Source organism: Lonchura striata, chromosome 9 (assembly GCF_046129695.1).
Source record: "Lonchura striata isolate bLonStr1 chromosome 9, bLonStr1.mat, whole genome shotgun sequence".
Classification (NCBI taxonomy): Eukaryota; Metazoa; Chordata; class Aves; order Passeriformes; family Estrildidae; genus Lonchura; species Lonchura striata.
The window spans coordinates 16,510,012-16,524,988 of NC_134611.1; positions in this window are offsets into that span (position 1 = coordinate 16,510,012).

The window sequence follows — 14,977 nt, forward strand, 5'->3', positions numbered from 1 at the left end:
ATTAAATCATATTAATCCTTATTATGTCTATTAGAATGAAATTATCTATAGCATAGATTAAGTTTTTATTCCTTATTTATGCAAATTAAATTGAATTAACTTGTTATTAAAAAAATCACTAAAGAAAATTGCAATACTTGATTTATACAGGTCTGGAACAGTGAAAATTCTGGTCATAAATTAATACTGATTGTACATATGTGCTATTATTTGTATTGCCACTTCTATTATCATAATACCACTGAGTCTAAAATATGACTATACCAAACAATATTCTACTTTGTTGTCATTATGCTTTGAATTTTTAGAAGTGAAACATTCCTATTTATGGGATGTGATTCTTTGACGATGCCTCAGATTTTAACAGGTTTTTTGACTTTTATCTCAGATAACCAAGTCCTAAAATACTTGACCTTAAAGTAATACTTTAATAGGTAATTAACAGATCTTAAGGAATATGGCTTAAATATCAAATAGAAAAAACACTTTGCATTTGCTTCCCTAATAATAAATGGATGGATTAGCATGAGCAGTAAATAGCAATAGTGAATTGCAAGAAAATATCAGCTCTGAGGACTGATATCAAGCCAAGGTGCCCATAATTTCTGAAAGGTGTGATTGTACCATATTATGATGTATTATTTACCTTCTCTCTATATTTTATACATCAAAAATGTACTATAATCTACATATATAATATGTATAAAATATGCATTTTTGTGATTACACTCTAGCATTTGAATTCTAGATTCAGGCCTCATACTGTGGCTCCTTTGGGGAGAGAGACTGTCAGTATTTTTATGTTATCTTAATTTTTAATGAAAAATCTTCCTGGGTGTTAGTTCAAGAATAGGTTCTTAATGCCTGTCTAGTGTTTATAGGTCATGTGTCAGTGGCCACCTTTGAGGACTGATTCTGCTGCAAACAAACCTCCACCACTAATTACCAGCAGCCACTTTTGCTACTCTGGCAGTTGATTTTCCCACAGACATTCCCAAGTAAAATAATTAGCTGGATTGCCCCTGACAGTTCAAATTATCACTTGTTTCTTTTAAGCCTTCAACCAATAGAAGAAACTGTTCACAAGGCTGAAAATGTTCCGAAAGTCATTGACGGAATGTCTGATAAAGTTTTGTTTTCAAATGTGCTCTATCACATTCTTCTCAGGTTAACATTTATATCAATAACATAAAATTTGTATTTTTAAAATTTTAATATTTGTAAAACCACTAGAGTTTACAGGATAGATTTAGTGTGGATAGAAAATCAAGTTACCTGAGATGAAAAAAAAAACCCAAAAAACGTTCAGCATTTAAAATGTTAAGGTAAAAAACAGGACACATAGGTACTTATTATTTTTGGATAAGATATGATTTAAAAGGAAACATCAAAATACCTCAATGGCTAGCATGCTAAGGTAAGAAGACCACTGCTCTTTATTTCTAATGCCTGAAGTCAGGTCAGGAATACCAGCTGTGATAAATTGTAAAACAAGTATGTGTAGTTTGACAAGCCAAGTAAGGATTTGCTTTCTGGAGTGTTTTAAATCTTTTGTTCTTTAGTTCTGTGCCTCAGAATCTCAAAGTTAGCTAAACAGAGCCCAAGATCAGGCATGGGGATTGTAGCAACACTAGATCTTGTACTGCACTTTGCATGCACGTTACTCTCATCCTAAATCTTTAGTTGCTGAAGTTAAGAAGAAACTCTTGAACACCATAATCCTAATTAGGGAGGAGGAATATGAATGGAGCTCAGCAGTAACATTGTATTACCAGTAACTAAAATGTGCTTTCCTCTCAAAAATGTTTTTAATATCTACTGATAGATTACAATAATTACAGTCTATTAGTATTCTTTTATTATTTAAATCTTGCATTGTGATAAAAGAATAGAGTCATTAAATGTAATTATGAAGAATTTGGATAAAGAAATTATTTAGAAGATATGTGTTTCTGAGAAAAAAACAGTAATTTATCTGAGTGTAGTCCAAACAAAGTATTTGTGTTATTACTATATTTACTCATATACTACCTCATTACTGCCAGTACTATTTTTTTAATTCTGTTTTGTAGTGTAATGGTACCACTTGCTTTTGAAAGGATGATGTATTAAGAAAGAAGGCTTCTGAAAATATTAAACTCAAGTTTTCAAAATACATATATGTATACATATATGCATAAATATATATTTTCACTTAAAAAAAAATCTTATCTCCTTGTGAAACACCTATAGAACCATCCATGGCATATTGTTTGCTTAGCCACATCTGTGTCTAGGCACTCAGCACATCTTTCCAATTCTGAAGGGCCACAGCTGACAGCAGTAAAAGTTCTGGTACACTGGGGAAAGGACATGTGGCAGCTGTGCAGGAACTTAGTGCCCCACACATCACTTCTGGCAAAAATCACAGTCCTAAAGTTCAGCTACTGCAAAGACCTGAGAGGAAGCTCTGCCACAGTATCCATGAGCTGCTGTAGGCAGCAAAACCTGAAAGAGACTTTCACCATTGACATGTAGAGAGGATTCCTCATTTTAGTAGCAGGGTTTTGCTGCTGAACCTTGGCATAATTTTTTTAATAATTTCCATGAACTCCTTCCTCACATACATGCCTTTGAAAATTCACATATATTGATAGGAAAACTAAAGTAATCTGAAATTAGGCAGCTTTGATTACACATTTTATTTTTACAACATTAGATCTAAAAAAAAATCAATATCTTAAGGTGGTTTAAGACTAAAATACTTAGGCTAAACTCTGGACTTTATAAGGAAGTGACAGATAATGTATTAATGTTTTAATAATACCAGAATTTGACGCAAGTTTGAAAGGATGCTCAAGTTCTCTATATTTTTAATAAAAAAATATGCAGGATCTCCAGACTAAAATTCAAGAAATTATGGAGCTTCTGGAAGATGGAAATAATTCATTCCCTTCTCCCCCCTATTGCTTTAACGTTAGTGCTGAAGCTCTGTTTGATGCAAAAAAAATTAAAAATTAATGCAGCTTCTGTTTGGTGTTCATTTCACCCATTTATATATTTATTATCATTTCTTGAGAGGTGCAAACCACAGAATATTTTCAAAGGCCGTTGTTTAATGACAGCATGCATCCAGGACTCTGGTGGAACATTTATGATGTTTTATATATTATTATTATAACACTTCAAAAAACTTAAAAAATTATATTGAAAAGGCTGCAAAGACCTGAAATACCTTCATGAAATTATTTATTGTAGACTCAGGTCTGTACCTTCCTTATGCTCTTAAATAAGTATCTTAGTAACAGAAGAGTTCATAGACTGAGGGATGCATTGAGCAGTCCTGTCCATCTCTGCCTTCTTCCATGTGCTGACTTTACTTTCTATTCAAAACAAATTCAATTATTCAGGGACATTTACACCTTTACCTCGGCAAGACATCAGGGGACTTATATGGACATCAAGGAAATATAAAACTTCCATTGTGTGGTTTGGAGGAAATTCCTGGGGTCTGAGCTCAGTGTAAAGATGGTTTAATATTGGAACTGGTATAAGCAAAGCATGTCACCACTGATTTGAACAGCTGACGTAAGGTGGAATCCATTTGCCTTCCCTAGATGGGCACTTCTGCTGCAATCAGCAGGAATTATTTATGTGCTTATTCTTACATTTAGATTTGCTGTGCTTAAATCCATGCATGTAAGCACATTTGGAAACTCCTTGTGGCAATGCAACATTTTGCCTCCTTTCTTTCAGTGTTGTTTTGGTTGTGTTGCTTTGATTGCTCTCTTAAAGATCAGTCATTCTTAATCAACTGTATTTATATGATTATTTAAATGATACATAGTTATGCAATTAGTAAAAGTGTTTAGTCATCATCTGTTTTGAACATTGAATTATGAGTTTAAAATTGAACTTGTTTATCTTAGGGATATTTAAATGTCTTTCTCAGGTATGTGGCTCTCATTTTTTCTAGTTCTACTAAACCATGAAAAAATGACAAAAATGAACATACTTCTTCAGGGTCTTCTGATAAAAATGTATCTACAAACAAAATTACAGAATAGGGCTGGACCACAATGCTCAGATGCATATTTTATTTCCCACACAGACACTATGACAGAAAATCACAATAAAAAACTCCTGCCAAATTGATTTTTATCTCAAAACTGCACAGAATACCCTTGTAATGAATCAAAAATTAAAGTCTAAATATTTTTATGAGGATAGTTTCATTACATTAGGCACAGCTTAGCTTGTCCTACTCAGTGTAAATGAGACTAGGATAAGATAAGATGAACCCACTCCATTTCCACTGTTTATTACAGTCTTGAATCTGATAAAATGCTTAGCATTGATCACTGGGGATGTGGAAAAGCACACAAAGGAATAGAGGCAGTAGATGCTAAATGACTGGAATTTTTTTCTGTAAATGTATTACATTTCAGAGGTTAAGTGGGTAAGGAAAAAAAATGCACTGAATATTCACCTCTGAGAGTAGATAACAAATTTGGTTTTCAATGTAATCATGTCCAGAAATCATTCGGTTTTCACAGCTGCATGCCACTGCACACCATTTTAAACTTTGCATTTTGGCACCAGGAAGGAATAAAAGGTTAAAACATGTGGAACAAAGATATTATTTCATGCTCTTGCCAATATTAGAAATGAAAGAGGCCTCACAGAGGCTGGGCTGTGAATTTAATTAAGCATCTTTTTAAAGGGGATCATAAAATGGAAGAATTTCCTTTCTACTCTTGTGACAACTTCTTGGAGTACAGTCATTAAGTATCTTGGGAGAGGAGGGAAGAGTGAGCATAGAGAGGTGTAGTTCCACTCCTATGCACCCTGACCACATCGTCCAACCAAGAGAAGGAAAAGGTAGAGAAAAAGTAATTTATTGGCAGGATAATGCAGCTACAAACCACTGTTTCTAAAAACTCAGACCTAGATTCACACGATTAATTTCCAAAACTCTTCTTGAGACATGCCTCTACAGTGGGTCCACATCCCTCTGCTTTATGTCTGGGAAGAAAGTCTAAGTCTAGCCCCATGTCACCACTCATAAATAATTAAAAATCTCACAGTGAAGAAGTCACTACTGTTTCTGAGTTGATCACAGAGCCACCGAATACTCTGAGTTGGAAGGCCCCCACAAGGGTCATCAAGTCCAGCTCTCGAGTGAATGGCCCATACAAGATCGAGCCTTGGCGTGGGTTCAGTCTGACCAGCTGAGCTCATCTCAAGTCGGTTTCATGAAGATTAGCACACAAACATAAGATAAGAATGACTGTCTTTACTGCCGTTCAGAAGTCCAGCTGACAAAAGAATTGCTTCTTTTTATTTCCCGCAGTATTTTCTGAGTCAACTTGACCATTTCCCCTTTGATAGGAAAGTAATTCTGTAAAGTGAAGTCACTGAACCAGAAAACATACATTTGGTCTCTATGATTTCTAGCATTCACGACCAATTGAATGCTTATAGAAGTTAGTGAAAAATAATCCCATTTGAGTCACTTCTCATTTTAAGTTATTTACAATACAGAGTATGCTGACTAGCATTTTCCTGTGCTGCGTGAAAGTGTTACACTTGACCCACAAAGAGATCTGTGAGAAAAAAAGCTGTAAAAATACTAGACGTGTGTGCCTTTACCCCCTTCCTAAAGCACAATAAAGGATTTTGTTCACTCCAGGAATTTTATAAGGTATATTCTTCTAACTCATTTTTTATTTGATTATAAATTAAGATAATGAAAAAGGAATTTCCTGTATAAACTGCTTTCCTCACAAGAAATTACATTTTTTGCAATTTTCATTGCAAAAACACTCTTTGAAGAATTTGCTTTTCTGCACTTATGCTAATTTGTTCAGAATACTGATATTTAAACTTTTTTCGGGATCACTTAATATTTCTTACATAATCAAATCTGATCTTCCTTTGTGTTCAGAACTAATGAACATGAAGTCAAATTTTGTGGCATCAGTCAGGGCCAGTCATCAGCATGGAAAGGGAATATATCACTTTGCTCTCATTCTGTTCTGGTTTACATAGATTTCTTTCTATACTGAATGAGTGATTCAAGTAGAGCAGAATATGCATTGAGTCAGAGAAGAAAACCAAGATTGCAACATGATAGGACCAAGTTAACATCAGAACACTGGCACAAAAATACGGGAATGTATGGAAATGTTTCACAGGAACTCTTAAAAGATGGAGACAGGAAGCAAAATCATCTCTGCATTAACTTTTATATTGTTGGAACCAGCCAGCTTTAGGAAAAGATTTGGGATAAGAGCATATTTATATTAATTCCAGAAAGAAGTTTTCAAAATACCCACTTCTGAGTTCCCCCTTCCATTCCTACTAAATGAGTTTCTTTTTTTCTAGATACCCCACAGAAAACCCAGAAAGCCTAATTGATCCCAATATTGTGCATTTTTTAAAATTTAGAACAAAAGTATCCTTTTATATATAAAAGGATATATATAAAATATATAGGGTCTCTAAGAAATTTTGAACTTAACCCATAGCATCTTTTAAAAAAGTGATTTTACTTAGGAGAGCCATGCTGCAATTTTCTGATATACAGTCAGAACTGAAAAGATTGCAGTTACAGACAAGATCATGAAGAATATTTTTAAATTCAGTCATGTTATTCTGTATCTATTGATATATTCTCTGAGATTTATCATTCTATATCTTTTCTCAGAATCATTTTGATGATTTGTATGGGTAACTGTGTTTATCAACTTCATTCCTTTTTGGCATATTTTCTCTAGAAATTCTAGATTTGAAACCTTTCATATCTTCATAAGAAAGCACTTTGGAAAATAGTTGTAAGGAGTTGGCAGTACTAAGTACAGTAAACCACAAACCAAAATATTAAAGCAAATAAGAATTAGAGTAATGAGAACTTGGAAAACATGCATGGAAAGCCAATATTTAACTTTCAGAATTTATAACATCCAGTTGGAGATTAAATAGAATTCCATAGGATTTATTACTTTGTCCGTAATGTTATTTTTGTGTAGTTTTTAAATAGCAACATCAACAATCCAATGTTTCCTTTGCAATTGAATATCATTTGCTGAATGACATCAATATAGATCAGATGAAGATCTATCTGTTACATTAAAGCAGCATAAACATTTAATCCTAGGTATTCTAGGTGAAAAGACATTTTGAGGGGTTTTTACTTTTGTTTTATATCTCAGATGTTGATAGTCCAAACCAACAGACGTTAAGTTTTGGTCATATTTGCATTGTGAAGCTTCATAATTTTCATTAACTCTGTACACTGGCATTATTAAGTGTAACATAGATTTCAGTAAAAAAATATGTACATTTTAATAGAAAAAAGAATTCTAGTATTGGCAAAGTATACGTTTTTTTGGCCTCTGCCTGTCTTCTTGCCATTTGTACATGGAGTGGAGTGGGAAAATATTCCTGGGAAATCCTTTCTTTACTATGATTACAGCTAAGCTCCCAGAACCTGTCTTCTCTCTATTAATGATACCCTGTTCATCAATTGGATTTTTTTTTTCATATTGTTATCATTCTTAGTCTAAAATAAATTAAATTTTAGACTGAAATTGTATGGCTGCTTTTTGTGCAGGAAGAAACAAAACCAACTATTCTTGCACTGTATGCAGGATGATTACTTGGTGATACTGGCTTCTAACAAAGATTCAGTCAAAAACAGCTTCTGCTTACCAATAGCAAAAAATATGTATTGGAAATAGTGAGAAATTTGAAAATATTTAAGATCAGAAGTACTCAGATTCTTATCTTGTATAAAATAATATCCTTTTTAGAGTAATTTTTTCTACTATAATCAGAAGCATTAGGCAAAATATTGCAGATAATGAAAAGAGGAGTAAGAATTAAAGCATTATTTTCAATTTTTTAAAGTATTTTTTGGAAGATAAATAATTGAATATTGATGTACATAATGAAAAAGACCTGCAATAAGAAAAGTGGAATAGAATAGAAAATATGATAAGCTAGTTCAGACCAGTTTGTGACATGCAAATTTTGTCTGTGGCATTGAACCAATATCAGTATCATTGGAGAAGGTGTGCAAAAGCAGAGCTGCACAGGCTCACCCATTGTCAGACTGAGAGTTTTCTCTCCTTTATGGTAACAACAGACCCAGTATCAACTACACAACCCTGGGGTGAAAGAGCTCCTTAAAACTGAAATGATTATTTTTGGAATAATCAATCATTGGAATGACTGTTAAAATTATAACATTAAAACAAACCATAGGTAGAGTGGCATAGCAATACTCTTTGAAGAGAGAGGAAGACTGATTCAATTTTTTTTAACTTTTTCTTATTTTCTAAGTTTTACTGCTTATAGTGCTATACTTGCTAAAATTTGGTTATGACAGCAAAAAACTAACTACAATTGTGTAAATATCCATGTCTAAAAACCAAAACCCAAAAACAAATAAAAAAAACCTCCAAACAAGCAGAAAAAAAATAGTGGGAAAATCAAGTTTACTTCAGGCAGGAATGGAAATTTTAAAAATCAAGATTAATTTAAGCAGAATCCAAAAATATTTCTGTAGGCTTGATGAAAACATAGTTTTTAAATTAAAAAGAGACCCAAACATTTAACTTTAAAAAATATTCTTATTTATATTCATATTCAACCATAATGGTACAGGCATAGTCCTTTTTGCCAAAAAAATATATTAGTTCCCTCTGCTGTAGAGTTAGTGGTTTTCATTCTTTCAGAGCATTTTGAATCATGCTATAGCGAAATAACATATTTCCTATACATTCTTATTTGCTGTTCTCTTTAAGAATAGGAACCTCTGTCTTGCTAGGGAATAATATAATTCCAAATATCATCTGCCTCCTGTCAGAAAGTATCTCCCCCGATGGTTAGACATTGTTACAATTATCCATTATGTTGGCATTTCAGTTTCTTTTGAACTGCGTGATACATCCAGTCGCTACAACTGTTCCTAAATCATCAGACAGCTTCCTTGCTTAATGTGGTCCGTGGAGGGCAGGAATAAATTACCCTGGTTCAGGATCCTGCACTGCAGGATTGTCAGGTGAGGGTTCACGCTGCTGCTCAGCCTTACACGGAAAAAAAACATTCAGAAATGATGGGGAGAAATTGTAAATACCCTGGTAGCAATGCTGGTTACAAAAAAACAAAACAAAACAAAACCCCCCAAAAACTTACATGATGTAGGAAAATATCCTCAAAGCCCCTATTTTAAGGATTCTGGTGGTTCTAGCCTGTATGAGGGACTCGGTGCAAATGGGTTGTGTCAGTTCTGGTCAAAACCACCATACCCATTCTGGTTGGAGACAAAAACCTTCCTTTGCTCAGAGATACATAGTTCTAGGAGATTTTGGCATGCATAAATCTAGTATTAATAAACTCCAAATGATGACCAAAGGAAACTTTTTGGGAGATGAAAAATCTTCTGATAGTGGTTCTAAGGAGAGCCAGAGAACATTGAAGCAGCCTCAAAGTCCAGATTTTAAATACAGAACTCCCCATAAGGTCATGAGATTAAAAGTTTTTCATTCCAGCATCTGGGAAAGTTGAATGAAGATTCTGTCCAGGAGAAGCCAGACTACACCTGAGATGTGGGAAATTTATCCTGTCTGTAACAGAATCCAAGTCCTTATCCTCACCCTATTGCCTGAATCCCACGACTTCTATCCTCAAAAAATAGTATTTTTACAGACAAAAGAAAGTTTGCATTTCCCTTCCTCACAACTATCATGTCTGAAGCACAATCTTTCCAATGTACTATGAAAAACCTCTATTTACATTTTCTAAATTTCTAAAAAAGTTATTGCAAACTAGTACCACATGCCATACGAACATTAATTATTTAAGGAGAGAGAACAATTCTGAGTGACTGAATTGCAAACAAAGTCTGTTTAAACAACTTTTGTTACACTTTTGCTAAGATTCATGTTTGCTTATCCAAGCCCCAACATGTAAGAAATGGATAATAAATCTGACTGTTATACTAGGTATAGGGTATTCCTTGCAGGCATTCAGAAGATCAGTTAAATTTTGGAAATTTTACTTATTCTACCATGAATTCACAGAATTTCCACAGTACTCTGTTTTATCTCTGCACCCAAGAGAAAAATGCACCTAATATAAGCTAGTTTGATCCTCCAGAGCACTTACACCGTGGTAGTTCAATCACAAACTTATTTGAATTCTCCTGTAGAAGTTTCTGATGTTGTATCAGACTTTGCCCTTAAAATTAATGAGCTAAGTATTTCCAAGAGACAACCTCCAAGAATATTATCATATCATCTAATGATGTCTCCATGGCCTTCATGCCATCTCTTTCAATTTGTCAGCCTTTCTTCAATAAGATCAGTCTGATGGGAGTGGACAATACATTTGAGGCAAAAGATTACAATGAGGGACAGTTCCTCCAGTTGACTTTAACTTTTTATAACTTTGAGTTCTTATTAGCCGATTTTTCATATAAGGGAAATATTATATAACAATTGGATAAAGTTGGCATTTTTGGTGGAATGAGCATTTAATGACATTGAACCAAAACTTGTTTGCCTTTTTAATTGGTTTTTTTTTAACATTTTTTTTAAATTATAAATTATTATGAAAAATTGTGACAGCAACACCTGAAAGAATGTAGTTTTAAGTATCTGCAGCACTGCATCCACTTTTAGTCTTTGAAGCACTTCCTTTATAATATAATTTTTTCACCATATGTGGAAATAAAAGACTAAGGCATATATTTGGGTTGTTTATTTGGAATTTGTTTTCAAAACAATTTTTCAATCTTAAACTGTACTGAATTGGTCACCAGACTTATACCAAATACTATCTTCCTGTTGGAAAATGCTTTGTGGAGATGGAGAGGTAACAGATCTCCCACTGCAGCCTTAGAGTTCTGATCACATGGAGATTGACTCCAGGAAAGGCAGTTCTTGGAAAAGGCCTCGTACAGATGAGCCGTGATGGCTTCTTGTGAACTACAGAAAAGTGAGGCATATTTGCTCTTTTCCAAGTATGAATGTAAAACAGAAAATAAACACCCCAGGGAGGTCCAGAAAACTCAAGGGGCTTCAAGACACTGAGAAACCTGGACAGCTAGCCAGACTTCATTTGGGGTTTTTCATCATATTTTCTAGTTCTGGTTGACATTGCTTCAAAGTTTTCTTGCATATCCCTAAGGCCCTATTAATGTATTTTTTCCTTTTTTTTTTTTTTTTTTTTTTTTTTTTGGTTTGCCTTCTTGCTTTTCTGCAGAGAATATGTTGTTTTGTTTTGGTTTTTTTTCAAATGAGGTTTTAAAAATCCATTTTATAGGACACATTATTTATCTAAAATATAAAATAATCTGTTAAGCCCTCTTTAAGCACTGAATATATGTTCAGTAAACATAATGAATAATTTGAAAATTATTTATGCCTTGACAAAAATGAAAAGCAGCAGTAAAATGATAACTGAAGTTGAAGTAACAGAATTTTAGCTGTGTATGTATAGAAATAAATTCATACATTAAGAAAAAACTACTGTGCCACAGAGGGCCAAAAATAAGGCTGTTCACTGCAATGCAACTCTCTTTTTATTTTTGTTTTCTTCCTCTCACCTTTAGACAGTTCTAAGGGAAATTGTGATGGATTTCTACAATATGTCATGTTCTCTTATGCCTTAATTCAGTGGATAACACATTAGCCAGTCTTCATTTTTACTGTGAGTGTACATCAACAACACTATATGGAAAACAAGTTTATGAATTTTCTGACTTTCACAGTATTATCTGTGCCACTGGCTGCACAATTCAGTAGCTACTAGATGAGCCTTAAAATTGCTGAGAAAAATAAAAATAGGCAGCAGTAGTGTCAACACATGGCAGTTTGTTATAGGAACACATTCTCTTCAGTGCTGTATCTAAATTCTTCAGATCAATATGTGATTTGTGGTTCTTCAAATACTCAATTATCTCAGGTTTTGAAGATCTTGCCTGAAGACAGTAGAAAGAGTATTGATTTGTCTTTAATGCAATACTTTTTGAAAGTGGTTCTTGAAACAATTTCAACTTTAAATGTCATGTTTTCCTATAATTATTTTGATCAAATAAGTATAGCATTTGATCGTTATAGGCATGGGTAATTTTGCCAGTTTTTACAGAAAACATTGCAGGATCTTTGAAGAAAATAGTTGTTTAATCCTTTCTATTTTCTCCCTTGCTTACAATGTAAGACAAATGGTAGTTATAGTACAGTGATCTAACACACCACTACATTTTGAACTTTTGTGTTATATGTTAACTGCAGCAAAGATTGTGGTGATGAAATATTTCAGAGCACAGTCAACAAACAGAGGACACTGAAAACTGGACATTAGGTCATTGATAGTAGGAAAATACATGTCAGTGTTCATTTTCTCCTTTTTGAGAATGAGAAATACTACAAATGTTGCAGTAAATGGAAGCATACATGCTGTGATAAATAGCCATATTTCAGTTCTGCTTATTTAATGAGAACTGCAGCCAAAAATACTCTGAAAGGGTTTAAGATTATTTGGGAGATGGGTGATCAGAAGATGAAATTGTACTTCATTATTCCTTTCTCCAAAAACAGCATGAGCAAACAAGACTGTAATTATGACCCCTTTAATTAAAACAATTCATCATACATTGGTATGTGTGTAGAAGTCTGCTGCTATTTTTTAAAGATCTCCTCCCTTTAAATTCCTTACTTTTATTCCTCGTTTGAAAAATCAGTGAAAGATTTTAAGGAGCCAGGTCTGTGACACTGGAACAATGTTTTCTGCAGTGACCTGCTGCTCCCTAAGTGATCCATGTCACAGGAGTCTCGTGCCACACAGTGCCTTATGTGAATTGCATGTAGGCAGGCTAAGAGGTTTTGTAAATCAAGTCTTGCAAAATGGCTCGTCTATCAATAACCCAAATAACCCAATGAATTTTTACAAATGGAAATAATTTTTTCTTGGATTAACAGAGGCAGTTGTTAGCAAAATACAATCTCTAAAAGAATCCCATTCAGTACTAAAGTAATGCATCTAGAAGCTGTCTAAATAAGACAAAATTCCTACCCCATTTATTTCATTTTTGCAATATAGTGAACACTTGGCTCCATCATTCTTTGTACTGAAGCTATAGCCACTTAGGCAAGTGGTCACCACTAAAATGATGAAAAAGGATGAACTTTATTTAACACTGAAATTCATTTACTTTTCTTTATTGATGAAATTCAGTCTTCCTTCAGGTCTCAGAGGAAACCTGGAAATGATAGCATTTTTTGGAGACATAGAAGGACACTTCTCCACCTTGGGGAGGCAGCTGAAGTAGTGGTGCAGGCAGAACATCATAGCAGGGAAAGATTTCACCCATGACCTACTCAGTTTTGGATTCTATTCAGGAAAACACTTGAGCACACATTTCCTGCTCCTTTATATGTCCCACTAGAACTTAAAATACGTGCTCAAGTGTCCTTTGGAGGAGGACTGCTTTCCTGAGCAAGCACAGGAGAGACATGCACTCCTGCCCACCGCCCTGCTGCCCTGAGCACGGGGCCACTCCTGCACCTGAGGGTCCCTGTGCCACACCAAATGCCACCTCTGCCTTCCCCACGGTTCTGCTTAATGGCTGTGCAGTCTGCTCAGGGCTTAATGAGCTTAAAGAGAAAAGCTGTTGGGGAGCGTCTGCTTATTTTATATCAACAATTAACTTCCTTTGTTCTTGATCTATGCAAATGAATTGAAACTTACAGATTACAGGTATCCTCATTTGGTACGAATGATTGAAAGTTCATTTGTGCTATTAGTTTATTTTCATGTTGAAATGAGTTTATTTGCAAACATACATCCACTTTTCTGTTTTTAAAATCTGAACTGAACACGTATGCAGCTACACTCTGTATATTCCACATTACTAAGCATTCCTGTCTTGATTGTTTGTATGCAAGGCTATGAAGCAAGAGAAGCTCCATTGCTCCTCTTTGCTGGAGGGCTAGTTCCACTGGAAATGCTAAAATGATTTCACTGCTTTATGTATAATTCATTGAAATGTCTTAATGGTCAAAGAGAAACGGGAAAATGGGCTGTACAGTGTACATATGCTAACTGTAGGACATTTCTTTTTTCCTTTGTCCATTTTTGTCTCCAGAATTTTTTCTGTGCACACACAGATTGTCATAGGAAGCAGCTTAATTTCTAATTCTGATTTCTTCTGTTCATAATAAAATCTTTATTAAATAAGCAGTGGAGTAAAGCTAAATTAATCATGAGCAGCTAGATCCACCAATGCACTTATGTGCAACAACTGTGAAAATGACAGCCCATAACAGTTAGGCATCTGCTCCCTGTAGTTGCTCTGTGCCCAGAACAAGGTGCCCAGGTTCCTGCTGCATTTTATGGAGGCACTTGGATGCTCTGGGTTGAAGCTCATAATGTGTTAATGGCTGTGGAGAGGGAGAACAGTTAGTGGCAAGAAAAAGCTGGCCACAGCAAAATAGATCTTAACCTTGGTTCTTCCCTGAGATCAAGTTGATCCTAAAGGAATAACTTCTGATAAATGTGGCGTGGAGGGTGGAGCACACTTGTAAGCCTTCAAACACAGAAGGAATTCACATGGAACCTGCTTGAGAGCCTTGTATGGCTCCTCTTTGTACAGAGAGTGTGGCTGGTAAACAAAAAGCCAGCTTCTCCTGCTGTGGTGTGAGAGCCTGGGCAGCCTCTGCCTGCCAGGGGAGGGGCGGCAGCCGGGTCCTGCCCCTGAGCTCAGGTGACAAGGGCTGCTGCCAGCTGTGCCTGGCATTCCTTCCCTAAGCCCGGGCAGTGAGCTAAATTCTACATTTGCTCATCTGAGAAAAAGACAATAATGACTGCATTTACCTCAGATGCTAACTAAATGCAAATTATTGTTTTCCTGAATATTATACTCACCATACCATAAAACAAGATCAAACCTCATTCTAACTCACTGTGAGCTCTCTCCAGTAAACACCTG